This window comes from Leptidea sinapis, chromosome 26 (assembly GCF_905404315.1).
Source record: "Leptidea sinapis chromosome 26, ilLepSina1.1, whole genome shotgun sequence".
NCBI classification, from domain to species: Eukaryota; Metazoa; Arthropoda; class Insecta; order Lepidoptera; family Pieridae; genus Leptidea; species Leptidea sinapis.
Window position 1 is genome coordinate 12,095,693 of NC_066290.1, and position 26,672 is coordinate 12,122,364.

At 36.2% G+C, this 26,672-nt stretch overlaps 1 long non-coding RNA gene across 1 annotated transcript; it reads right to left on the reverse strand.

Moving 5' to 3' along the window:
- Positions 1-1,981: 1,981 nt before the first annotated feature.
- Positions 1,982-25,103, reverse strand: LOC126972517 (uncharacterized). The gene is made up of 3 exons (XR_007731148.1): positions 24,925-25,103; positions 22,093-22,169; positions 1,982-3,663 (listed from the first exon to the last, which is right to left on the reverse strand). It is a non-coding gene; the product is annotated as an uncharacterized LOC126972517 (long non-coding RNA).
- Between the last annotated feature and the right edge of the window lie 1,569 nt (positions 25,104-26,672).

Consider the following 26,672-nt stretch of genomic DNA (forward strand, 5'->3'; position numbering starts at 1 on the left):
GCGGCATCCTCTTCGAGCTTTTTCTTGACTAGGCTGCCCAGCCTATTAAGACGAGTCTTGAGTGTTGGGCATCTGGTCACCTGCCATCTGCGGCGTAAAGCTCGTTTCTCGAGGATGAGTTGCCGCAGTCTTGCGGGCAACTCCGGCATCTTTCTGGACTCGGTCTCCTTTGTCGCGGTGGCCAGCGACCGCTGGATACTCCCCGTGAGGTCCACGGCGAGGGCTTCGACGTCGGCAGCTGTCTCTAACTTCCGGGATGGAGTGTTGGCTGCCAACTCTTCCGCGAACACCTTCCAGTCTGTGACCCGGCGTGATGGTGCTCGCGTTGCGGTGGCGGTTATGGTAAGAAGTACTGGAAGGTGGTCTGACAGAAGCTCATCGATAATAGTTTCCTGAGTCAGCTGGCAGTCCAAGTTCTTGAGGACAGTGAAATCAATCACATCCGGAAGGTATTCATGGTTGTCTGGGTAGTGGGTTGGAACCTCCGGGCCGTGGACCTCGTATCCGTGTTGTAAGGAGTCGTTAAAAAGTGTTCTGCCCGCGGTGTTGGCCATTCTGGCATTCCAGGCAGGGTGCTTGCAGTTCCAGTCCCCGGCGGCGAGAGTTGCTTTCGGGGAGTTAAGTAACTGCCGCACGTCTCCGGGGACGAGCCTTCCGTTTGCCGGCCTGTAAATGGCGAAAATGCGCAAGTCCTGGCCGCTGATCTGGAGCTCAACACCGAGGGCTTGTAGACTATTCAGGTCCACCATCGGGAGCGGTTGGTGAAGCAACCCCCTCCTGACGAGCACGACCAACCCCCTGTACGGACCATACCATATTTATGCTTAAGGCTTCATCCTAATAAAAGCTATAAAATACTAAAAGCGCGTTTCATTCTTAAGCAACTACATTTACAGCGCCATCTATGATCTAGGCGGGACAACATATTATATATACTACTGTGAGCGTCGAATTACACAATAATATAATATTGAATCTTTGAATTACGCTGTGACTAGTCTACCTATAGGTTGAAATTCGTTTTTTCTGATGGGAAAAGTAAAATCTTAAATAATATTTTAGGGATTACATATTATCACGGCGACTGACTATAAAGAGACCATAGGTATAATAATAATCAACTGATATAAGTACCTATTAGTTATATTATATATGTTATTAGCTGACCCAGCAAACGTTGTATTGCCGATATTAAAATCGCGATACAAAAGTAACTGTTGAACGTAGATCGGTGAAAATTTGAAGTTGTATGTATTTTTTAATGCTGTCTCATAATCGAAAAAATCGTGTGGACCACCCTTAACATTTAGGGGGATGAAAAATAGATGTTGTCCGATTCTCAGACCTACCCAATATGCACTCAAAATTTCATGAGAATCGGTCAAGCCGTTTCGGAGGAGTTCAAAGTTTAACACCATGACACGAGAATTTTATAACTATATTAGATTATAATATATTACAGTGAAGTGGACAGTATTTCTAGTAAGTTTTAGTTGACTCAGATACCCCCGTATCTGAGTCCGTTTTAATTTAACGCAGCTCTAATACGATCCATGAGTGTGTGAGTGAGGACGCGATATCGACAATACTACTCCCTCGTTTTAGAACTGTGCTTCCTACACAATTTTTATAACGTCAGCCCAAAATTAATAAACATCGCATACATAGATACTAGATTAATTTATAACATAAATACCTTAAATTATAGCATAAAATAGTACCTAATAAATTTTAAAAAATCCGTTAAATTTAATCGTGTTCTGGGGTGATCAGATCTATAGACAATAACAAAATTATGAACAAAATAGCTTATTAGCAATATTTTGACTTAAGTACAAACATTAACGAAAATCAAAACAAATTGTTAATATTTATATTAATAATTAATACCTGTATACTTACCTCACCTATATAGCATGAAAAATATTGCTATATCATTTATATATAGACAAAATTAAATTCATTAAAAAAAACCGCGAAGTTATCAAATAACATTTAATTTTGATCATTTATAAAGTACTACATATTTTATTAAAAAATAGCACAATAAGAGTAGGTATATGGTATAGGTATAGGTACGCATGAACCCATATTACAAATTAGTCATGTATACCGAAATATTATTACATAAGGACATTAGAAATTTATTTATTTATTTTTATATTAAAAGGGCTTAAAGTAGTATGAACTTTGATATACAATTAATACTATAACTACTTATAATTTTAAAATTCTTACATTTAATACTTATACCTAAACGTAGACAACTAATTTGTAATTACTAACATTTACTTGATAATTATTTTTTATTATGCATTTTATTGATTTGATTGATACTACTTTGTTTAAAATAACATCTTGTAATACTGTATTAAATGAAAATAATTTCTCTTTTCCTTTTAAATATTATGTAATTTAATTTTAAGCGGCTTCACACACAGATAAGCTTCCTAAAGTTTAAGTGTGTGTGTTTAAGTGTAAGTGAACTTTATTGTATGTTAAAAAATATTATAAAAAAAAAACCTATACCTAATTTATTCGCAGTTTAGATAAATTATAAGGGTTCCTTAACATATTTCTTAAAATTTATGCCTATGATTGTACATTATAAATCGGGCAGTAACGTCCTCGAATGGCGACCACTACCGGAAGACGCAGTGTTGGTAGGCACCCCACAAGATGCATCGACGATCTGGGCAAGATCGCCGGAATACGTTGGATGAGGGCAGCGCAGGACCGTTCGTCATAGAAATCTTTGAAGGAGGCCTTTATCCAGCAGTGGACGTCTTCCAGCTGATGATGAATGAATGATAAAAAAACCCATGATTATAAGTATTACTATTGAATTTACTATTACATAATTTTGAAGCAACTTGGATGGGTGAATTTGAGCCATAATTATTTCTAAAAACCAAACATGTAATGGCTGATATGTACCTACTATAACGACAATTAGAAGCTGGTACCTACATAATCCAATCTTGGACATAAGTAATGGACAATCTAATTGATTTTTTAATAATTTATACAATAATAAAAGTTGTGAAGTATATATACCTACGTAATTATAAGGTTTTTATACTGAAGAATTTTAATCTATATCTAATTGGAAATAAATAGTAGGATATCTAATACTAGTAGTTGTTAAAGGTTTTAACTCAATAAAATGTTTAAGTAAGAATAACAGATACAGTTGTCATACTGAAACATGCAGGGCAAGCCTGTCGGCCATTAAGTTGGCATAGCGACTGCACGGACGCACGCCAAGAAAGGCAAGATATTACTTAATAGGATAATTTAAGAAATCAAGGCATTGTATAGACAAACGGCGTATGTCAGCTGTATTTCTTCCATCTTCAACGGCAGACCCGACGAAATAGCAACAAAATCAGCTTTCACAATGATCTCAGAATAATCAACAATCTGTCAAATCATTATGAAAACCAGTCTCGTACATCTATATTCCCCATATGCTTCTCTCTTCTCGCGAACGTCTTCGACGCTTCAAAGTTGCCAATTCGAATCCCATATGAATGTATTTGTCATCGCTTGATTAACAAATGCCGTGGAATGGGACGCGGTGACTAGGTCGCTTCCATTAACAGTTCACATGACATCATGATGACTCAGGCTTCAGCGATCGCAGGCTGCCTGACCAATGATCTGAAACATAACATTACAATATTAATACTAGAAGTTATTTCTAGGAATCCCTACCACTCGCAATCAAGCATGGAGCAACTTAAAGGCATGTCTTTATCCTGATGTTGCCGAATGTCCTCTTGGGCATTTGCCTCCTGTTATTATAAAAAAAAAATACTGCATAGAGTTCGAGAGTTAGTCGTCTGATGGACGATACAAAGAGAATAAATTCAACGCAATAGAAGTACCCTATAATTGCGTTCAAAACTCCGACTAATATTTAAACCGACAGGGCGTTTGGTATTATGCGGGCTCACCCACACTAATAGTCAACACTAATTAGGTGGTCGTCAGCAAAGTTTACCACAAATGGCGCGAAATGCTCCACAGCCTTGTTGGGTTTGCGCGGGAGTTAGTCCGGGCAATTATATCACGTATTTTTAATAAAAACATCGGCAATACAATAATTATGGGAGCGTGTTTAGAAATCTAAATGGCTATTGAGTGCCGAGTGCTCTAAATGACGACTATTAGGCTGCAGTAATGGGCGGAAGATATGCATTATGTGGGAAAGGTATTGTTGCCGAGGTTACGTACCTACTGGCTGCAACTGTGCTACATAGATGACCTAAAACATCGGTATACAGCACGAATAAGTAATATTATACAATCTTTTTTTTCATGAACAACAACAGAGCTGAAGTAAGTAATTATTGGTGCAACTTAACGTTGCTGGTGTAATCTGTCAGATAGTGTTAAATAGGTGACATGTAGTTGGAAGGGCTGGGACATGCAGGTGTGCGCAAGGCTATCGCTGTAGTGACGTAATGCCCAAACGCGCTCAATGGAGGCACACTATGTGGGCCACACGTGTTATAAGCGCCGTCCACCCCCCCTCGCGCGCTTCTCCGCCCCCTCGCCTACACCGCGTACTTCGTCCTCCACAATTGCTCTAATTTCTGACAACTATGGGAAATAGCACAGAAGTGTAACATTTGACAAGGCTTACTCACGATAACCGGCCGGGCCGCTTCACGAGTTGCGCTTATTTCCTGCCATTGTTCAAGTATCCGTAAGGAAACGAAGATTCGTAGGAGTATGTAGGATGTCAGTTGGCACAATTGTTACATCGGAATGTGGCTGGTGAAATGGCAGCGACGGCGACAAATATGTGGGGCGAGCGGCGCGGCGCCTATTGATAGTGCACTGGCGGCCATTGCTCAACGACCACAGACAACTAATACCGTCAATTTTAACACATACCTACACCACATATTGTGTTTTAACACATTATTTCCTTCGCACACTAACAGCTTTGTCGTCAAACTAAAGTAGAAATACTAAAGAATATTATGCTATTTTTTATGCTTTTCCAACATGATTCAAAATAATTATTAAAAAAACGTGTGTGGTAATTTCTTAATGATACCACAGACTGACAATGGAACGAACGCCCTCAGGCTATTTAATAATCAGTTTTATTGCACGAAATTTAAAAAATAAGCCCGCTGAGTTTCTCTTGCCCATTCTCCCAAGATCTGAGACGTACCTACTATTTCGTATGGGAGATACTTGTTACGTTCAATAAGCGTATTGATAAAAATGTTTGAATATAAAGAGCTACAGTTTGTGAGGATGTAGGTTATCTCTGGATTTACTGAACTGTTTTTGAAAATTCTGCAACAAATAGAAAGCCACTTTATTTGTGTGTCATAGATAAATGAAAAAGCTTTTTCGTGGTAGTCGGATTTACGAGGTCGGAAAAAACTGTAAAACGAAAACGTTTAATACGAACGACGAGACATACCTATATGATTGTTTTGTATATATTTGCATGTGGTAGCATTAGAAAATCAACTAATATGGTATAACTGGTAAGTGCGGACGAAGTCGCCTTTAAATGCTAGTCAGATATAAAGGCCCAAAGAACATACGTAGAAGCCTAGCGAAACTCTCTAAGAAAAAAGCGATTCACTCGATTGTATGAAACGTGCAGTCATTGATAGATTGACAGATGACGGCTTTAATCTTGTAAAAGACGAGACAGCCGAAATCCACTACGTTTTAAGCAACTGTTCGCTTTCAAACTTAGCCGGATTACACTTCATCGCCATATTGTTATTACTATTTCAAACTTATGTCAAATGACTGCACGTTTCATACTAAAGTAAATTTCACTTTTACTTAGGCAGTCCCGCAGCTTATTGTGTAGTATTTACATCCTCTTTGATATTTAGGTACTGTCTATCATAACCACGTGGTCAGACGTAAAAATGCATTCAATTCTGTTAATTAAATATTATTTGATTACCTTAACATACATTTAAAGATATCCGTTTATTATGAGTACGTTCGTGCAGATATTTAAAATTGAATTATAAAATTTTCTTTCAATGACAATTATTTATTAATAACTACATATATTTCTTACTTACCGAATAATTATTTACAATTCGAGGTCGCTACAGCCGCGGACAGATTTGTATGTTTTCTTATTTAACACAAAATGTGTCAAGAAATATTCAAAGCCACACGGTAAAATTTTCACTTATTACGGCAAGCGAAATAGTAGTTGCTGCTTAACAAATAAGAATTATAATATAATGCTATTGATATAGGTGTGTTTCACTTTTATAATTTTTACGTTAATTTTAATACTTTAACTGTAAATGTTATAGACTTAACCGTCCAAAAGTCGAAATGTAATGATGACAGCAGTGGCACGATTTATCATCAAACATCAATTAAACGAACATTATGAGGGTGGATAAAAAAAACTTAACTCAGTTTACCACAGACAAATAATTATACAAAGAGTAGTAATAACACTAGAATTTCAACTAGGGTTACCATCCGTCCGGATTAATCCGGACATTTCCGGACTTACTGTAGTCCGGATTTTATCCGGCTCTGTAACTAGTCCAGATTTTATTTTTAATTAGAATATAAAATATGTAGGTAGACATATTAACTTAAATCAAGTAAGTCATTACCTTTACGAGAAATCAAATCTAAACTAGATCAACTAAAAAGTCCGGAATTCTAACGAAATGCCAGTTTGTTGTCAGAATTTTTAATTTTTTTTTTTATTAAATAGTTGCGTAGGCATATAGGAACCTACATACTTATTTTCTGCGACTTGTACTATGTAACTATGCGACGTTTTTAGGGTTTTCCAAATTTATTGTACAGTGGGTGATGTAGTTTTCTGCAATATTTTTATAATTGGTAATTTTATTCTTATAAGCAGGGGGTTGGGGCTTCGAATTGAGCTGCGGTAGTCTGTATGTACTAATACAAATTAAGTGAAACAACATAGGTATGTAGTTTTACATAATTTTCTTTACGCAATGGCGATTGATAACCGACTGATTACTGATTACAGTAAATGTTATTTTAAGAATTTTATCAGGCATGCAAAACGTGTTCAAAGTCCTCTACTAACCTTCTTGTGAATATACCGAGCATTGGAAGATTGTAAGATATATAGATTAATCATATGAGTGGATTGATTCATCTACTGTTCTCAATTATAAATCTTGTGGTTTTTAAAATGAAAACTTATTTAGCATCGTTGTTTTATAAATTTGTAATATTATTAAAATAAAAAGTGAAATAATGGTGCTATAAAAGTTGAATTAAAACAGTGCCTTCTTGACATTTCTTCTCACCCAACATGTTCCGAAGTAACATATATCTTTTTTCGACCTATATAGATAAAGAATTTGATGTATTGATGTCGAACAATAGATATACTTATTATATATTTTATAATTACTCATTGTATTATGTGTCCAGATTTAATAAGTTAAGTTTTCATTTGTATAGATTCTTTTGCTTGCTAGTCGATAAGAGATGGCGCTAGTTGTATTTTAGATCGCACAAACAAGATACGCATAAATTTTATATAGTTCAAATATTATTGTTTAATAATAGAACAACCTCACGACTCGAAGGGATAGTATTATTCCTAGAGGACCTTATGAGCTGAGGGATCTCGTTCATAATCCGCCAAAGTCGGACTAATAATCCGACACCGTCAGTCATCAGTGATGATAATGACATATTACTGAATCATTAAACGTTATGTATAACTAACGTATAATAAAAAGTAGTTACAGTTAGCGGTGAGACGTATTTATCGTTATCAGTTCATCTCGGAAACCGTTCGCGCCCTAGTAGCAAGATGTCTGCAGGCGCAACAGCTACACATTATGTAGACGGTTAACTAAAAAATCTTAATCGTCAATTATGTTAACATTACCATAGATAACAACAAAGAGTAGATACCTTTTCAATAAGAAAGTCTTAGACACTGCAGCAATTAATCTATAGGATCATTTAGGCACAACCTTTTTCAAATTAATATTTGATTACGATTGTGACAAGCACTAGGTAAGTGCAGTCTTGAAGCTTATGTATATATCACATCACGATTTAAAATCACTTATTGTAGTTTTAAAACTACCGCCCATTCGAAAAACCATCCCTCCGACCTGAGAAGAGAAGGCGCGAGAAAATCACCTTAATTTTTTTTTTCATAAAAATATCGTAACAATAAAATTAATTAATTATTAAATAGCCAGAGGGCGGTCCCCACATTCCCGATCTAGTAGTATCATAGTGTGATATATAGCTGGGCAATAATAAATTGTTTCCGCAGGCAGTTGGGAGGTAGGTGCGGTGTCTGGGAGCGCAGGTATACACGGGGCCGACCATTCCGCGCCTCTAACGGTCAGGAATTTCGCCGAGAGCGGCCGCGGCGGCGTGAATGGCCGCGGTCGCGAGATGCAACCCGGCGCAGGCGCAGGCTGCAGCGGCCCCCCCTCCTCCCTCCCCGCCCGCGCCCGCCGCATTCCGCGGCACGGAGCGCTTGCGCAACCTATGCCGCATTCCATTCATACCAGCGCGCGACTCAATAAAGCATGCCGACTCACTTAGCAGCGAGCGCCGACGAAACTCTCGAGCGCAATTTTTGAAATTTCAGAGCGTTACGCCACATTTTGTTCGTAAAGTTCACGGCGGTTGGCGTGGATTCCGCCGGACGTTGACCCGCCGGCCACAGCTTTCTCTGTTTGCTATTGGAACGAATCTATTAATTGGAGAAACTCGGTTCACACATGAACGTGGAAAGTAGACGAAGTAAGCTCGCCGGACTGCGGAGGATTTGCTAAGGAGTGTCTCTTTAATAACGCATTATATTATAAATCATTATTTTAATATTAATGTTTTTACGTTGAGATAATTAATTAATTTATTATCTTTGTTTAGATACGAATATAGTGCTTGTTGTCAAACTTTTTTTTATGATATAGATAATGTATGCATTCATCATTTTAAATGATTATTGATATAAATTTAAAATAAATAATTAAATTCAAGTGTTCACAAACAAGAATCGTTATCAATATAGGTGATGAGTGATAAATTTGCAGTGTTCCGACATTACGACAGATCGGACATGTGAACTCGTCGCCGATGTTCCTCGCTCGCTGTCATCAAAGATAAATGCATAATTTGTCGGATCGATAAGGTTGTTATGATGTATTTACGGCAACAATACTAAACTATTATGTTGACAGCGTGCGACTTTCGCACGGGGATTTCCCGATATCATACAGGCATGAATCGTTGCATCGTGTGGGAATCAAGAGATCGGCCCGCTCTGTAGATAAATTGACATTTGACAGTGATGTTCGCTACGTACCGCGCCCTCTCACGGGTGAAATGTCACCAAACAACATTCCGAAATATTTGAAACGACCTTTATGGCGCGAAAGAAAGTGTGCGGCGAGCGGCGCGCGGGCGGCGGGGGACACTCGCGACCGTGGGACAGCGGCGCGCGCGCCAGTCGCACGGCGCGGCGGCTGCCTGCCCCGCTCCCCCCGCTCCCCCCGCCCTACCGACCGCATTCCACTGCGCCTCCCTCCGAATTTATTCAGCCGCGACCAAACACGGCGCAGCTTTGTCGGTGACCAACCGGCGGCCACCGCTACTTGTAGTCGCCACTTCTGTCAGGGGCCCGACATTTGACAGAAGCAACGCTAAGCGGCTCGTTGCAAAACTAATGACTTCATACTCAGTGACATTGACAAAGTTATGTCACTTTTCATTTAATAGTGGCATATTCATACAAACTGTAGTTAAGATACATTGAAAGCAGAAATGTGTTCTATTTTCTGCACCCTAAAGAGCAAGAAAGAAAGCTTTTTCTAAAGACAAAACAAATGACAAGCCAAACAGCAATGCAAATGATCGGTTAATTAAGATATACATTGTTTAATAAATATTTATATTGGTGACTTTCTCAACAACAATTATTATCAGAAAGCGTTGGTGGTCTTATTTTCAATGTTATTGTTTACCATTTAGAGAGCTGCTCGGAAATATATTACATATATTGCAGATAGAAAGGTCTACGATAGAAATAATTTTGATTTAGTACTTGCTTTAGTTACTCATGGCAATTTGTGTGGGATATTTGATGTGGTCGCAAAAAAAGAGTTATGGGGCCATTTAATTGCAGATCCAATGTTGAGAGTAGGTATTGCTTAGAACAATTACTAAGGCGGTTATTTAGGTATGAAATCGAGTCTGAAAAAAGGTAAGGATGGGTTTAATATCTTTGTCAGTATGTAGCGGTCGCTTCAGCAGGGATTTTCTTGACATTTGATTAAATGTTTTTTTTTACATTTGTGTACTTACATACATTTTTATTAAATACCAATTATTAAAGACTTGTACACATCTGATATTAGTTTATAGTATTTACACTAGTTATGCTTACTATTCGGTTAAGTTGAATTAGGAAGTAGCAGGAAATGTTCAACTTTGTTATGCGAAAATGTACGAAATTAAAAAAAATTGTTCAAAGGCGTTTTATGTGGTAAATTTTATTAAAACATAAATGACTTATTTAATGATACCACAGATTGGGAATGGAGAGGCTGCCGTCAGGCTTATTATATTAATAAAAATTGTAAAAAATTGTGTTTGAAAAAATAAATTGCGCGCAATGCCACCTTGCGCAAAATGGCACAATGGCGTCGATATTTATTTCTCCCAAGGAGGTAGAGGAAGTCAGTTACTTAATTAGCTTGCTAGCTCTAGACAGAGAGCAGTATGTTCCCTGCTAAAGCGGGGTTTTCACTGACCGAGTACACTCAGATGACAAGTCCTATACTATCAACCTTACGAGTTTAATCAGCTACTTTGACATATTACAATAATTAGAGTGACTTGAAACGTACGCCAATTGACTAAAAATTATAAGACCTCAAGAATAATAATTACTTATAGCTATGTTCAATCGAATTGTCAATGTTTCATAATTCCGGTTTTATGCCGGAATTCAGGAACTTTTCAGTTTTAAGTGGTTACAAAGCAGAATTTTGTTTCGTTGAAGTCCGGAAGAAAGAACACTATAAATATTAATTATGTTACTAAACGGCTCTTAATTTGAAATGATTAATAAAATCGATAAATACACACAGCACTATACTTTTGTAATATATTTTTTTCTCATTTGCCCGGTTGTAAAGACGACTTTGGGCCTAGTTTTAGACTGTATCTAAGCGCGGTCTGCTTGGCTCTGCTCGTAAATAGCCCAAGACGCGTGTACTTTGCTCGTTCGCGATCGCGATCGTAGGCCCTTCGTACACAAGGCTACGTAAAGCTTCGATAGCAATGTTGTAATCTTATGTCACGAATATATGGTAGCGTACGGTCCGTACCTACACACAACACTGAATTAATGTTTGAAACAAGTGACGATGACATTATAATAGACTATCTTTCTTGAAATCGAAGTAAATGTCATAATAGAAGATACTGGGTTCATCCATATAAATAGAGAGAAATAGTGCAGATTGTTTGTAGATACAAAAAAAATACAACAACCAGATGGTTAATTCGAGAGTTAAAAGATTTTTTTGGATTTACTTATTCCATATACAGGGACACACAAGCGACGCGTATCTGTGTACGAACTTCTACGAATTTGTGTAGCGGTAGTCAGTTAGAGACCAAATTAGAATAGTGGGGTATCGAAGATTTGAGTAGCCTTGTGTACGAAGGGCCTTACAGTGCAGACGTTCATAATCGCTCCTCTATTCGAAAACGTCGCGGCGGGGAATGCGACGACATTGCACGCGCGTCAACGACCCGCGCCGGAAACACACTTCCATCCCGGAAACTTGCGCCCGCGCCTTAAGGGACGCGCTATTTATAAGCAGGACGCTGCCTACTTTGATGTAACAACTGTTCAGTTGCCGTTCCACGTTTGTTCCTGTTTACTGTCTCGTGTGTACAACTTATCATACTGTGTTTTAACTCAGTAATAAAGTATTACTATTAATCCAATTTAATACTTACAAATCATTCTTATATCAGATCTACATATCTATGAGAGAATTCGAAATCAAAATTAAAATTAGTCCCAAAAAGCTGCGCGCGAGTAGTGTTACTACTAAGTAATTCGAAAAGTCCTGACAAAAACTTGACATTTCGATAAAAATCCGGACTTTTAAATTGAAGTCGTTTAGATTTCGATTCTCGACACATTTGATATAACTCAAAAAGTAGTATAATTACTATATTCCAGCTAGAGATCCGGGCAAAATCCAGATTAGAGTCAAAAAGTCCGGAAATTTCCGGATTAATCCGGACGGATGGTAAACTTAAGCGCGAGCGACCTGGCGCGTATTGTGACGTTAACTGTTGTTAAGGTGTCTCACCCGACAGCGAACCAACCCTAGAATTTACCAGTGGGAGGCTCCTTTGCACCGGATACCGGCTAGATTATGGATTATGTGTAAGCATTACTGTGTTTCTGAATGGCGCCGTAGCTAGTGAAATTACTGGGCAAATGAGACTTGACATCTTGTCTCAAGGCGACAAACAGCGCAATTGTAGAGCCGCTCAAAAGAAAAGAGCGCAACAAAAGAATGCTGGGAGAGTTTCTTGCGCCGCTTCTTCTCTCTCAGAGCGCCATTTGTTTCCGAAGCGGTAGTAGTATCTAGTATATTAGAAATGACATCAAAAATAATTCTAAAGGAATCAATTTTGAGAAAATAAATGCCTTTTATGCCTCTTAATAATATTGGCGCTACTGAAAACCATTGCAACATTGGCGCCACGCCAGTGAAGCATATTACTGAGTTAGCTCCATTTGGTGACATTAACTGCCGCACAGAACTTTTTCGTTTTTTGTAATAAATTGTATTATTTAATTGGTTTTATTAGTTAGTTCTAAGAATTTATTACTAATTCTGGTTTGTTATTTAATAATCGTTTGGTGGTTTGTTATCAATAGATTTTTATTCTATTCTATTCTACTAACTACTACCTAACTAACTTACTTTATTGAATTAAATTTACTCTGTTAATAATTCCCCAACGCGTCAAAAGACGTACAGCTATAGATTCAAAAACCAACCCTGTTCAATTAGTATTGTTTCTCGCACTAGAATAATAGATGGCGCTAGGCTCTACTTGGGTCGCGTTGACACTGGTTAATACTTAATATCCCTATATTGTAAGGGTAAGAGCAAGTTTATTTATTTCTTTTAAGCTTATATACATGGAGTTTGGGGATATATTATAAAAAGTGTACTTGAGTGTAAATAAAGAGGTTAAGTAATACAGTAGTCGTGAGTGTTCTTATTTGAGCTTGATCCCGAACAAACGAAATTGTACATTCCTATCAAAGCCTTTAATAATCGAAATGAAAGCCTACAATATATCAACGCCTTATTACCACCTCGACTAAAAACATAACGAGCAGGTTGACTCATACATGTCCGAACCAACAGAAATACGGACCGTTTAATATCTAACTATTGGTATTAATTCAACTGATACTCTGTCATAATATCTAATGACTCTATCAGCGTGGTTATATCGTTTGAAGTAGACTCTATTATGTTTAATCTTGAGTTTAAAATCGCTAAGCATTTAATATATATGACGTAAGAAGAATAACGTTTCAATTTTAACTTTCGACCACCGGAGTAAAAAAACATTTTTAATGGAATTAGTGATATTACCGATTACAATGGAGAGCCGCTCAGGATTCTTGATAGAACCAATTTTTAGGAGCTTCTCACTGTTGAAATATACATATGCCGTTTAGTTTTTTTATAAGTAAGAAAGTTTTACAAAAATGTGCAGTGGTGCCTGAGTACATGCATATAAACATCTCGTAACAACCTGCTCAGAAAAAATTCCTGAGTTAGCTCGGGCTAAATTAGATAATATGAGAAGTAAAATAATATAAAGCCTTACAATTTTTTTATAGCAAAGTCTAGCAACCTAATATCGGCTACGTTGTTTATATTATGTTAATAATATTTTTTGGAATCTATTTTTTTTTAATAAAATATAGCGTATGTTAACAGTAATAATATAGCATTTTACTTGCAAAATCATTTCAATAAAATCGGCCAAGTAATTTTTGAGTTTATTCGATTCAAAGATATGTAAATAAAACTTTACTATTCATTATATACTAGTTGTTACGCGTGGCTTTGTCGGCATTCACATTCCATTAATAAAATATCTTACGTGTGAATCTGGGATTGCGTGCATATAAAGTATGAACTCCTGGTACATGTTGCTAGGATGACACATGATTTCAACCGCTATGATAGACATTGCTATCACCGCTACCATATTTATGTTCTCCTGGTGTCTATGTAGTAATACGTCATGCGCATAACGTCAGAATATCTTAAGTTATACTCGCGTCATACATATGACAATCTCTTCTTGAACTATGATCGCCTGGTACCAAACCTCGCGCTTTTTCGTTTCATCGGCTAAAGAAGTTTTCACTTCAAAAAAAAAAACTCGTAATATTTTACGTTTATAGAATTCGTTAAGTCCCTGTTCCATTCCGTTGATTCAGGCATCCGCTATTCGTACCGGCTACCGAGTGCGGCGATAAGGTTAATAAGCTTGCCTCTTAATTAATAAACGTTATCCTATCTGCCCTTTATCTAATTTCTTAACATAATTCGTGTTTTGATGCGCTATGCTCTGTGGTTCCCAACGAGCGTCGAAAATAACACATTAATTATCTATGTATATTAAAATTGCGAGCTCCGTTTTGTGAGGAAATTGTAATTGATATGTTATGTATTCGTTGGAGGAACTTTAAAAGGGGATCAGTTGGTTTTCGAGTTCCGCATTTGAAATTTGATCGTTAGGGAGATATTGTGCGATATATATAATAGATAGATAACGGAGAAGTGGAGTCTTAGCATGTGGTTGTGGTATTTTTTTTTAACATTGCACAGAACAATTCGCCAATAAATTGACACATAACTATATGATTGTCAATATTAAATTTAGGTCTAGTTGCATCATATTAGCTGTTGTAGTTAAGTTTTAAGTCAAATTTAACGTTAAGAGTTAATTTAACTGTTACATAGACTGTGAAATGTGTTGCACCATCGTATTCCTTGGCTTAGTGAAAATATTTTAATTGCTCGCTAGCTTTAACCGGCCAAGAATCGACGGTTGCGGTTAGCAGTTAAAGTTATGATGTCATCTTAAAATTATCAAATGGTGCAAACACATTCTTTGCTTAATTAGTACTTTAACATGTTTATGATGCAAATTTGACTTAATATATTTTTGCGTCATTAACACACATTATATAGTTATAATTCAATAATATTAACATAAAAAAAAACATAAGTTTGAAGGTACCGTTCTCGATCAATTTTTTAAAACATTAGTATTTATGGCGATAGAATTCTATGAGTTGTTACGCCGTATGTACATTCTGCATGTAGACCAAAGAGGATATAAATACTACATAATTTTAGTATGAAACGTCATTTGACATAAGTTTGAAATAGCAATTACAATATCGCGACGAAGTATAATCCGGCTAAGTTTGAAAGCGAACAGTACAACGTCAACTGTCAATCTATCAATGAATGCCCGTTTCATACAATTATTGCTAGGCTGATCTAGACTACCAAATCCTTCAGATTAACTTTTAAAACTTAAATAATTATGGATTTCTGCAAAATAACACGTAATTCAATAAATTTCCGTCGTAATTTATTAACAAATTTCAACTGCATGGAAAACAACGATTGTTGTGTCCTTTAACAGGATAGCAATTATAGTGAATAAAGTGGGATTGACATAAAAGTCGTGTTTGAGGGTAGATTTGTAAAATGTCACGATTTAGACATGATTAATATGTATGAGACATCGACAGTACAAGACTCGTTATTGCCGGTGTGTGATACGCATTTATGATGCGTTATTAATTGTTCACTAGTTAATTTAAATCTGTACGAGTTACACAGACTAAGGGTATGTTCCGATATGCGCTACGAGCACTGCACAGTAGAATAACTGTAGAAAAATTCGTTCCGTTATGGACTGCCAGTATACTGCCGCAGTACCCTAGGGAAATATAAAACGTATAAATCGCCGCCATATTCTACTGTGAGCACTGACGTTTTCGAGGTAAGGTACTCGCAGTACTTTGATCACGTGATTAGTCAAAACCACTCGAGTGCCTATCGTTTTATAAACAATAACAACAGTTTTTTAATGAACTAGAAAGCTTTATTACACCCATTTGATTGCTGCGTCAAAAAATTCGGCTGACTTTGACGGTTCCCTTTTTTGCGTTCCGTTTTAAATAGTAACCAATATAACTGGCTATAAAGGAACAGCTTCACAGTATACTAAATTGACGACACACTGTAGTGTGGTCGCATATATCTGAACATAACCTTAGTTGATAACACATCAACTGCCAGAAAAAGTTGACTTAAAAATAAGCTGGTATTTTTTTCTCTGGTCTAGTTTGTTTGTTTGAAACATCCAAATTAAATACCACAAAACAGAAAAAAAACACCAATGTTACATTAGGTTTTTGCGTAAAAGTCAAATTTTTATCATTATTATTTTATTTAACCCGACGTTTCGTTTTCTTTGCAGAACACGTTTTCAGTCCCCTTGAAACTAAGAATTATTATGTTTTAATCCTTTAAAAATAATTTTATTTAAATTTGTGATACTCGCGGTAGTCAATGAAGAAGTCAAGTTTTATAAAATTAAAGACAAAAACTTAAAACGGGGAAGAAATAGCCAAAAGAACAATAAAAAAACTGTGTAGGTACTTATAATAATATTAACTTTTGCAACCGATCAAACAATATATTTTAGAAGTCAAAAGTCACTTTTACTCTAGGCCTCAAATGTACATTTTGAAAATGGTCATTAAGTGCTACGGTTTTGCTACGAGCTGCTACGTACGAGTCGTTAATTAAGGTGTCGTAGGTTTTTAAATTAGAATCTTAATAATTATTAATTAGTATTATTGAATTTATTATTAACTGATATATGTACATATTTTATCATAATAAATTGTTTTATTGGTAGGTATATCTGCGTATAGGTACATTTATTTATAATGTTTGGATGATAATAAATATCTATTTTTTTATGAAACAAGACGAGCAGAACGTTCAGTTGATGGTAATTGATACGCCTTTCCTATTAAAATGCAGTGCCGTTCTGTCACCTTGTGACATAAGATGTTAAGTCTCATTTGCCCAGTAATTTTCCTAGCTACGTCGCCCTTCAGATCGATACACAGTAATGTTTACACATTACTGCCCCACGGCAGAAATAGGCGCCGTTGTGGTACCCATAATCTAGCCGGCATCCTGCGCAAAGGAGCCTCCCACTAGTGAAGATATAAAGATTATATAACTTTTAAAAGATTACGTTATAAGTTATAGCTTTATTAATATAATTTACCATCTATGTTAATTATAGTGAATCAATAGTTAGTACTTTTGCCACATCCAAACAAGAGTGGCTAGTTTAATACGAGTAGTGCTCGTATCTGAGTCTGTATTGTAAATAATACACTTCTGAATTAAAATTAAATGTATTTGCATTCCATTCGAATATCTACGTGATTCATAATCAATGCACCGGACGACAAATTCCAGTGTCGAATGACGCGGCGATTCATTTACGCAAAAGGAGTACATATACTATAAATTATGATACCGAGAAATTTGCCGTTGTACTTATTTGAAATAGGAATAATAGATATTTATTACGATGGATTGAAGCCTAGATCAATTTTTTCTGCTATGTCCTCTTATTTTTGAAGTGAAAACTTCTTTAGTGTCGTTGTGATTTGAAAGTCGATGAAACGAAAAAGCGCGACAATAAAAAGACGGACACATAAATTCATACCTAACGTAGAAGAAAATGAGATATGAAGTATTATAAAGTATTTTGGTACCAGGCGATCATAGTTGTAGAAGAGATTGTCTTGTTTTAATATATAGACATAGACACCAGGAGAAAACAAATATGGTAGCGGTGATAGTAATATCTTTCATAGAGGTTGAAATCATGTGCCATCTTAGCATTATGTACCAGGACTTCATATGCAGTTTAGAGGTTCATGCATAATGCAGGTTTCAATAATTACAATACAGCGTCACTCAGGATTCTTAAAAGAACCTAACATTCTGTGTGGACCGCAATTGCGCTTGGCACTTAATGACAAGATGCTAATGAAAAAAAAAATCTGTAGTTCAGTTATATCACTAGCAAAGCCGGATTTAGGGGAGGGTAACTGGGGCTACAGCCCACAAGGTATCAGGTGTCTACAAGAGACTTCAGAAAAAAAATCTAGTACAGATAAGGTAAAAATTTCAATGCTACTAGCATTGAAATCATTACTATGGGAACTGGATTTCAGCGAAAAAAAAGAGGGATTTGATTTTAGTTTCTTGCGGTCAGTCATGCTGACTGTTTTTGAGGGGCCACTTGTAACACAAACCATTTTGATGTTGTAAAGTATAAAGCAATTTTCAGTTTCTACATAAAAAAAAAACCTCTCAGGAAAAGAATCAATAACGAATGTATGACGTCATAGTACATACATTATAAGGAGCAAGCCAAATGTAAACTTCAGACCGCATAATGGAGATTGGCCGTGTATGAAGTGGCGCCAAGCCACGGTTCACGACATGTATTATTCAACAGTTTAGGCCACGACCCGTCCCCCAATTCAGTTGGTTGTGTCGTCACGGTCGCCTCTGTGTACATAGAAACACGACTCATTTTACCGTGACAAGACTATTATCGAAAAAAGTCAATATGCTGATATGGCCTGTAGAAATTAGTGTCGCCGTTGTCACTAGGGATGCAATGCAATAAACATTTGGAACAAAATAACCTGATTATGAATTGATATGAATTATTGTAATTAATAATGCATTAATTGTTTTGCAACCTGTTCTTAATACAACGGTATGACATTACAGAGATTCAATACTATGCAAATATATATAAAGTGTAAATAAATAGATATTCAAATTGTGTTTTCATAAACTTTTGGAGGCAAGTTTTAAATCTTACATAAAACGTTAAAAAATCTCATATAATATATCTGTTTATTTTTTTTTGTAAATGTCCAATAACCTATATGTTGTCTTTTTATTAACGATCAAGTATAATATACCTAATAAGTCATAATCGAAAAGGGTTGCCTAACATAAAAACCCTTTCCTACCGCCTACAGCGACAGTGGGAGGTGAAGTAGGTGTACGTCCACTATATACATAGTCTGTGGTCGCGTGACACTGACAGATCGGGTGTCGTAGAATAGTCCATTGTGCGCGGGTGACGGGTGTCAGGTCAAGGTCTCGTTGGCGCCTACTTGACGTCCAGATATTTCTTCACAATGTTGTGTAGTGTACATAGCGCTTAAATGGGTCAATAATAATTAATGTTTTAGACCAATGACTTATTGAAAAATAATATTGTTGTTATGACTTGCTAATTCGATATTTGATTATAGTTGGCGGGGAAATTAACGATAGCAGTAACAGGTACTAAAATTATGTACCGTTTTAGCTTCAATTTAGGCTGATTTTAGGACAAGTAATAATTTTAATAGAAACGCAAATTATAATATTAAATATTTTGCTTTGGAAGTTTTGATCACTTTTAATCTATATGGTAAATGTTGATGATACCAGATCGTGTTAACAATAAATTTGGCATTGTAGATCACAGAGAATAACTAATTATGATACCATTAAAAAGTTAGTCTCCGTATTTTGTACTGTTTCAACTGAAATTAATTTATATAACATGTAAACATAATATTTTACGAATAATTTGAACTATCTTTACGCATGATGTGCAGCTTTCATATCGGTTGTAATGGTAGAAGATATATTTGACGATTAAAAAATGTTTTGACGAGCCTATTTGAATAAATTGACTTTGACTTTATGATGGTTGATTGTTCATTGATGATTAATGTAATGATGATGATAAGAAAATGCACAGGCTAAAGTCGGTTTGGGCTCACTTGTTAAAACACATAATTTTAATGCAAAAGCTAGTCATATACTCGTAGGTATTCGATTAATTAAAGTTGACAAACATAAACTTAAGTCGGGTTGGTAAGTCTTTTGTTGGGCGATGTATAGCGTTTTTACAACATGATCCCAGAAAATGTACAAAACAAAATGTATTACGAAATTTAAAATAATTGTTAAAAATAGTTTCTGTGCTAAAGGTTACTATAACATAAATGACTTTCTTAATGCTACCACAGACTGGGAATGGAGCAATCAGGCTATTAAATTATAAAAAAAAGACACCAGCTGAGGTTTTGCGCCCGTTTTTTCAGATCTGAGGCATAAACTTTCGAATGGTTGGATAGTTTCTGTTAAATTTAAATTCAATTTTGAAAAAATAAATATTTGAATTTGAGAAGTCTCTGGGATGTGAAATTCCATTTATATATTCCATATACATCTGATACATTTGACAGATGTGTAGTCTACATAATATTCTACAAGTGTAAGATTGGTTTAGAGTAATAATTAGTTAAATATCACAATTAGTATGATATCGTCGGCCCCTGAAATTCATGAACACAACCGCGAGATTGAGGCTCAGTTTAGGTGTGAAGGTCGATGACCGATAAGGTTCGCAGTACGACTTCATTCGTACCCAGTCGCCATTATCACTAGCCGACCCATTAACTAAATACGTTGCCAAATACCTAAATCTACAAATAACTCGGTTCCGAGATATTTCACCGAAATACCGCTTTACATTTTTGCTTTTGAAACACGAATTGCTTATATTATATTTTATTACAATAATCTCTTAAAAATTTCCTTATAATTGCATTTATGAATGAAATATGCATCAATCGGATAGTCGCGCTAGCTATACGATCTAATTTGCCATTTCATTTATTAAAATATAATTTTTAAAAATATATCCACGTTTGTGTCTATAGTCTATGCCCATTAAAAGTGCTCTAGAAAACAATATATTTGGGATTGAGATTTCACAGTACATAGTCTTATTAAAAATCATTTTCAAAAGCACGAGAAAGAGAGCAGCTCAATTAACACATGTATAACTTGCCATTGAAGAAAAAGTGCAGATTTGTAAGTCTTTTAGTCGATAAGAAAATAGTGTTGACAAGGCCGAATTTTAAATATAAGTAGGTATATTTATATTCATGTACCTAATGCAGGAATAATAGAATATTTTGTACTTTTGATATATAAAAAATAACATTATAATTCTCCCAGGACACACATAAGGCAACAGATTGCAGAAACTGCATTTACTAAAAATAAACTCTATGGATTAGTTATATGGTAAACATAAAAAATAGAACCAAGATGTTTAAAACCAAACTATTTACACATTATATTGAAATAAATACATAAATACCCAATTATACAGTAAGCGATGCATTCTGTAATTACAATACTTACTCTGTGGTACAGCATACAAAGAGCATGTAAGTCTAGTGTTTTGGTAGGAAAAGGTGTGGAGTAGATTATCGCGGAGGGTCTGGCGCGCGGGGTGTGGGTTACGGACGTAAGGTGTACCTTATCGCAGTATTGTGCGCCTGCGCCGACAGATTTATAACTTCCCTTTGCCCTCGATAGCGGCTCACGATCGGCCTCCTACTGCCAAACCAACGAACACAAACAAACACGCTCTATTTAAGTTTAATTCAATATTTCATCAATACCTAGTCTTAAAGTCAAGTTGTAGGAAATTATTTTCGATAAAAATAAACACATTTCTATGTTGTAAAAGTATGCCTAAGTAATTTAAATATTTATGAAAAATTAAAATAATGAGCCTATTAAAACCGCAAAAATACAGACATCAACAAAAAAATTTACTCGCATCTATGTTTACCATTAATTTAAAAAAAAACTTAGTTATATACCTATTGTAATAAATAACCTGTAGGCGAACCAACTTATATCCTATTTCCAGTAGCCAATTCATATTTAACTATAAATCTTAAAAAAAATCAAAATTGATATCCAATTAGATTATGTACCTATAAACTTAAAATATAAGAATTATATTTATTATAATTTCAATACGCACCAAAACCCGTTGTCTTCTCATTCAGCCACGGAAGTCAAATATCGGCACAATGACAGACGTCCGCGATGTTGCCACTACTGAAAATTTACGAACAGATAATTAATTAGCATAATGTAAACAAAATGCTCATTAGCGTTATATTGGGAATAGGTGGCGCGCAGGTTTCCCAGAGCTAAAACAATCTGTGGGAATTGGGTACAACGAGATGTCTGGGAACAAACATTAGTTGTGGCGTATTAACATTACCTACTTTTTGTTTATATAATTTTGCCATTTCTTATTTATATTATACTCGTAGGTACTTACTATGGGTGGGGTAATTTAGTATCTATCATTGTTTTCTTAGAATTATGGAACTTTTTAATGTTATAGTTATAAAAAAAAATTTCATTGTATTTTGTTTTTAGTTAAATTAAATTATTTTAGAACTAATTGATACAGTAGAATATAACATGTTACAAGATATATTTTTAAAAGTATTCATATAAACACAGGTAAAGTATTTTATCAAATCTCAATTAGGTTATAACTGTTTATAATTTTAACTTGTTTTGTTTGAATTGTTAATAAATATCTATATCTAAGATAATAATAATAAAAAACATAAGACAATATAAATGTAAATGCGTATTATAAACGGTTAACAATTACCAAGCAACACAACGTCACAGACATAATTTATTTTTAATTAACGTTCGGTTAAATAAAATAACTGTATAAATTGTAACACACGTAGATTACACATTTTGCTATTGAATGTTGCGAAGGCGTTATCTATGATAGAGATGGAGCTCTGTGACGTCACAGTCCATGCTTAGGTTGGTACTTATAAGTTGTAACCGGGAAAGGAATGCGGTTCGCCGCGTTCTTAGACGCTAACGGTACACAGTTCTTTTCTGACGTTGCCGAGCTTACGATCCAAGATAAGCTCCTCGAAACCCAATAAGCAATTTCCTTGAAGCTCACACAAACACCGCTCCTAAATAAAGCCGAGCAAAAAACACTCATGAATAAGCAGTGCGAAATAAGAATGACCCCATTTCTGGGAAGGACCGAAGCGGCGCCGGTGCAGTCTTCAAACCTTAATAATGATCGCTTTTTGTTATGCGACCCTTAATGCCTTATCTGACGCTGAGAAACGGCTTTGACATGCAATCTCACCCACACTGTTCTTACTTTCTTTCACGATACAGCCAACGGCCACAGATAATATAGAAACACGTTCCGTTTCACTCAGTTTGTTGTCATGCGTGAGTTTATCAAAATTCCTATTAGAAGGATAGTCTGTGAACGTGATTGTGGGAGGAAGTGCTGATGAAACGTGCGCCCACGTTGACCGGAAGCGGAGGCGCACAGCTCAGTTAGGCCTGCGCAGTGGCCGTAGGCGTCTTTCATAACTATCATAACCACAGCCGTATAACGTAACCGTCTTGCCATGGGGTGCTGTCAACGTCATAAGATGACTCAGCCCCAGAGATGTTATGACGTAGACTGACTCATGATCACAAAAATAGTCACATCAAGTCAATAAAGCAGAAAATATGATTCGTTTGTTAACTGGGCCCGCGTCATCGAATTTAATTTTGGAATTGATTTGAAACGAAAATATTTCCGTAATTTCAAACGGAAATTTTTGCAACACTTTCAATAATAAAGTCATATTAAGTACTAAATAAATTCGACGATAAACTATTTAAGTTCCTAATAAAATAAGATATTATTTCTAAAGTACAATTATTTTTGAGAGATAATACATGTTTACGTGAATTGTAGATTATTCAGAATGTTAAGCTTTTATTTCTTGTATGAAAATTATATCAGTTAAACAGATCATAAGTTTCGAATAAAACTAAATTTAGGAAGACGTAATAATTTACGGACACAGAAAGATTGAAGACAAAATGAATCGGATGTTATTATTGTGAAGTTAAATGAGGGTTACTGTAGACGAGGGCAATGAACAGAGAGGGGTGCCTGAAGTAAAGTAAAACAAATCTAGATTGTGTGCGGGTGCGAGCGAGAGGCAAGCATACGTCATGCTCTACCGATGACGTACGTCCTGTCGATAACGCCGCTAGCTGCCATAAGTACACATCTCATTGTTCCATGCATTACCTTCTCATGCCAAATTAAATCTATCGCCCACCAATAACTCACTCTCAAAAATATATCATGCTCTTATCAAAAAAAAATCCGCCAAAATGAGGGTAGCCAAAAAATTATTTAAAAATATGTCCGTTATATATCCGCATTATTGATTCCCATTCGTGCTTTGAAATTCTTGATTGAACAATACAGTTATTATTAAACATTATTCCTAATCTTACGCCATCCGCGAAATTCCACGAACATGTCGATAAAGTTTCACTGCGGCAACTCACTTTTCACACAATAATCACATAAAACGGATGTCGGAGAACTGTGACGAACGTCACTCGGGGCACTTGATCGAAGTCCGGCAATAACGAGCGATGTTCACTAAACAGCGCGATAATACAAAAAGAAGTCAGAGGTTAGGATGTTATCGATAGAGACATGAATATTCGAAGACGCGAGGGTCACGAGTGAGGAGCAGCGACCGGCCGCGGCGGTAACGACGGCGGAGTGCGGACCCGGTGAGGATTGCGTGCCGAGACTCGGCGCCCGCGGGGACGGACTCGGAGGCACCGTCCGGTGAATGGAGCGACCGACATTTTATGAATCGAGAGCCTCGGGCCGTCGCTCATTGACCTGCGGCTGCGCCGGAGCGGCGGCCGACGGGCCCCGGCTCGGAAGTGACGTCCCCGCGGAACATGGCGGCGCCCGGCGCGACGCAGGAATGGCGCAGCTTACCTATCGGGACGTCTGCGCCGCTCGTCGCCAACTCCGGCCCGCACGCGATCCCCAGATCCACAAAAGCGCGCGCGATCACTAACTCGCTCATAAATTATTCGCACTGTTATCTAAAAATATTCTTGTGCGACGAAGTGGACGGAAGTCGGGGCGACGCGGATCAAACACGCGCACTGCTTCCCCGCCGCGGGGAGACTGATGAGGGCAGGCCGCGCCGGCGCCGCCGGAGACTCGCGCGAGCACGAGGCGGAGGGCTAGCCGTCTCGCTCGCACGCGTGGCTGCCGCTTAAGTTAGAGCGGTGCGGCGGCGGGCGGCGAGCGGCAGGAGTAGGGACACAAAATATTCGACCTTCGCCGGTGACGCACACGCGCGCAGATCGCGACAGGCGCACGCACACAGGCGCGCCGGCTCGCAAATTACTCGCGGCGCGTTCTTTCCGTCGCACCGCGCACATTGGCCCGCACCGCGACTACGTACTACATTTGACAATTTTTCCAGAAAAATTGACATGCACAATGCTCGTGATTATTACTGAATGATCTCAACAACCTACTTATATGTATATACACCTACACTGAGCATACATCAGCTGAATGTACAAAAGAAATGTACATGTACAATGTTGTAGATGAAAATCTAATAACAACTTAAAATCAATTGAATAAAATTAATTGAAACATAGCCATTATCTTCACAAATTTAGGTTTTTTCTTTCTAAATAAATAACTAATATCTCTAAAGTTCCAATAAGCTAACCAACCAAAAATACCAGATATTGATTTGTTCTTAGAATAAGTAACTATATCTAATTATCTATCTGTCTGTTGTGTAAAAAAAACTATTGGCTTGCTCATCTACTTAATAAAGTAAAGCCACATCAAGTTGAATTATCAAATATCTAAGTAATATGAAAATTACATAAAATATCATAAGTTACCTATAGAAATGTCTTCAAACAGTTACATTATTATGAAATTTTGCATTTTATGCATTTATTAACAATCTAAGTAAACTATTTTAACAATTTTAGCTTGAAAAAACCAAATTAAACACATTCCCTTTAAATATGGAAGCAATAAGTGCATGATAATTTGTATAAATTTAGTTAATAATAAAATAATTCATAACTTAAGTAAGTATTAAATGAAATCAATAAAAGTTGTATTACTTTATAGTAATAATTATATGATAAATCTCTTTTAAAAGTAGGTCTAATAAAGTCTAAAACTACCAACCTTCTAAATAATTTTTTACATTAAATTAATATTAGTAACATTAACTAATACTTAAGTGTATAAATAAAAGTAAAATGGTAACTAAAAAGTTATTAAGTATTATTGTTAACCACTTAAATTAACCATAACTTATTGTTGTTAGTACTTTTATGGATAGTTATTGATTCTGCAGTCATTTTGACTTCTATCAGCATAAAAACAACTATGTTAAAAATTATTTTTAACCATATTTATATAGTTATTCTAAAAAAATACTTTATTTCTATGGTACAAGTCAATTAAACACAAATTACTCTACCAATCCTTATTAATTTCAAAAATACCTACCTAACTTAGCAATTTGGTAGTCAATAAAACCATCAATAGAAAAAGTAGGTATGTATGTACCTACTCACCTACCTACACCAAAATTATTTTTAGAAATTAAAAAAAAAACTCCACAAAAAAAAAATCGCTTATTTTTAAACGTTTTGAAGGAACCTATCTAATTTTCAAAACTACCTACTTATAAT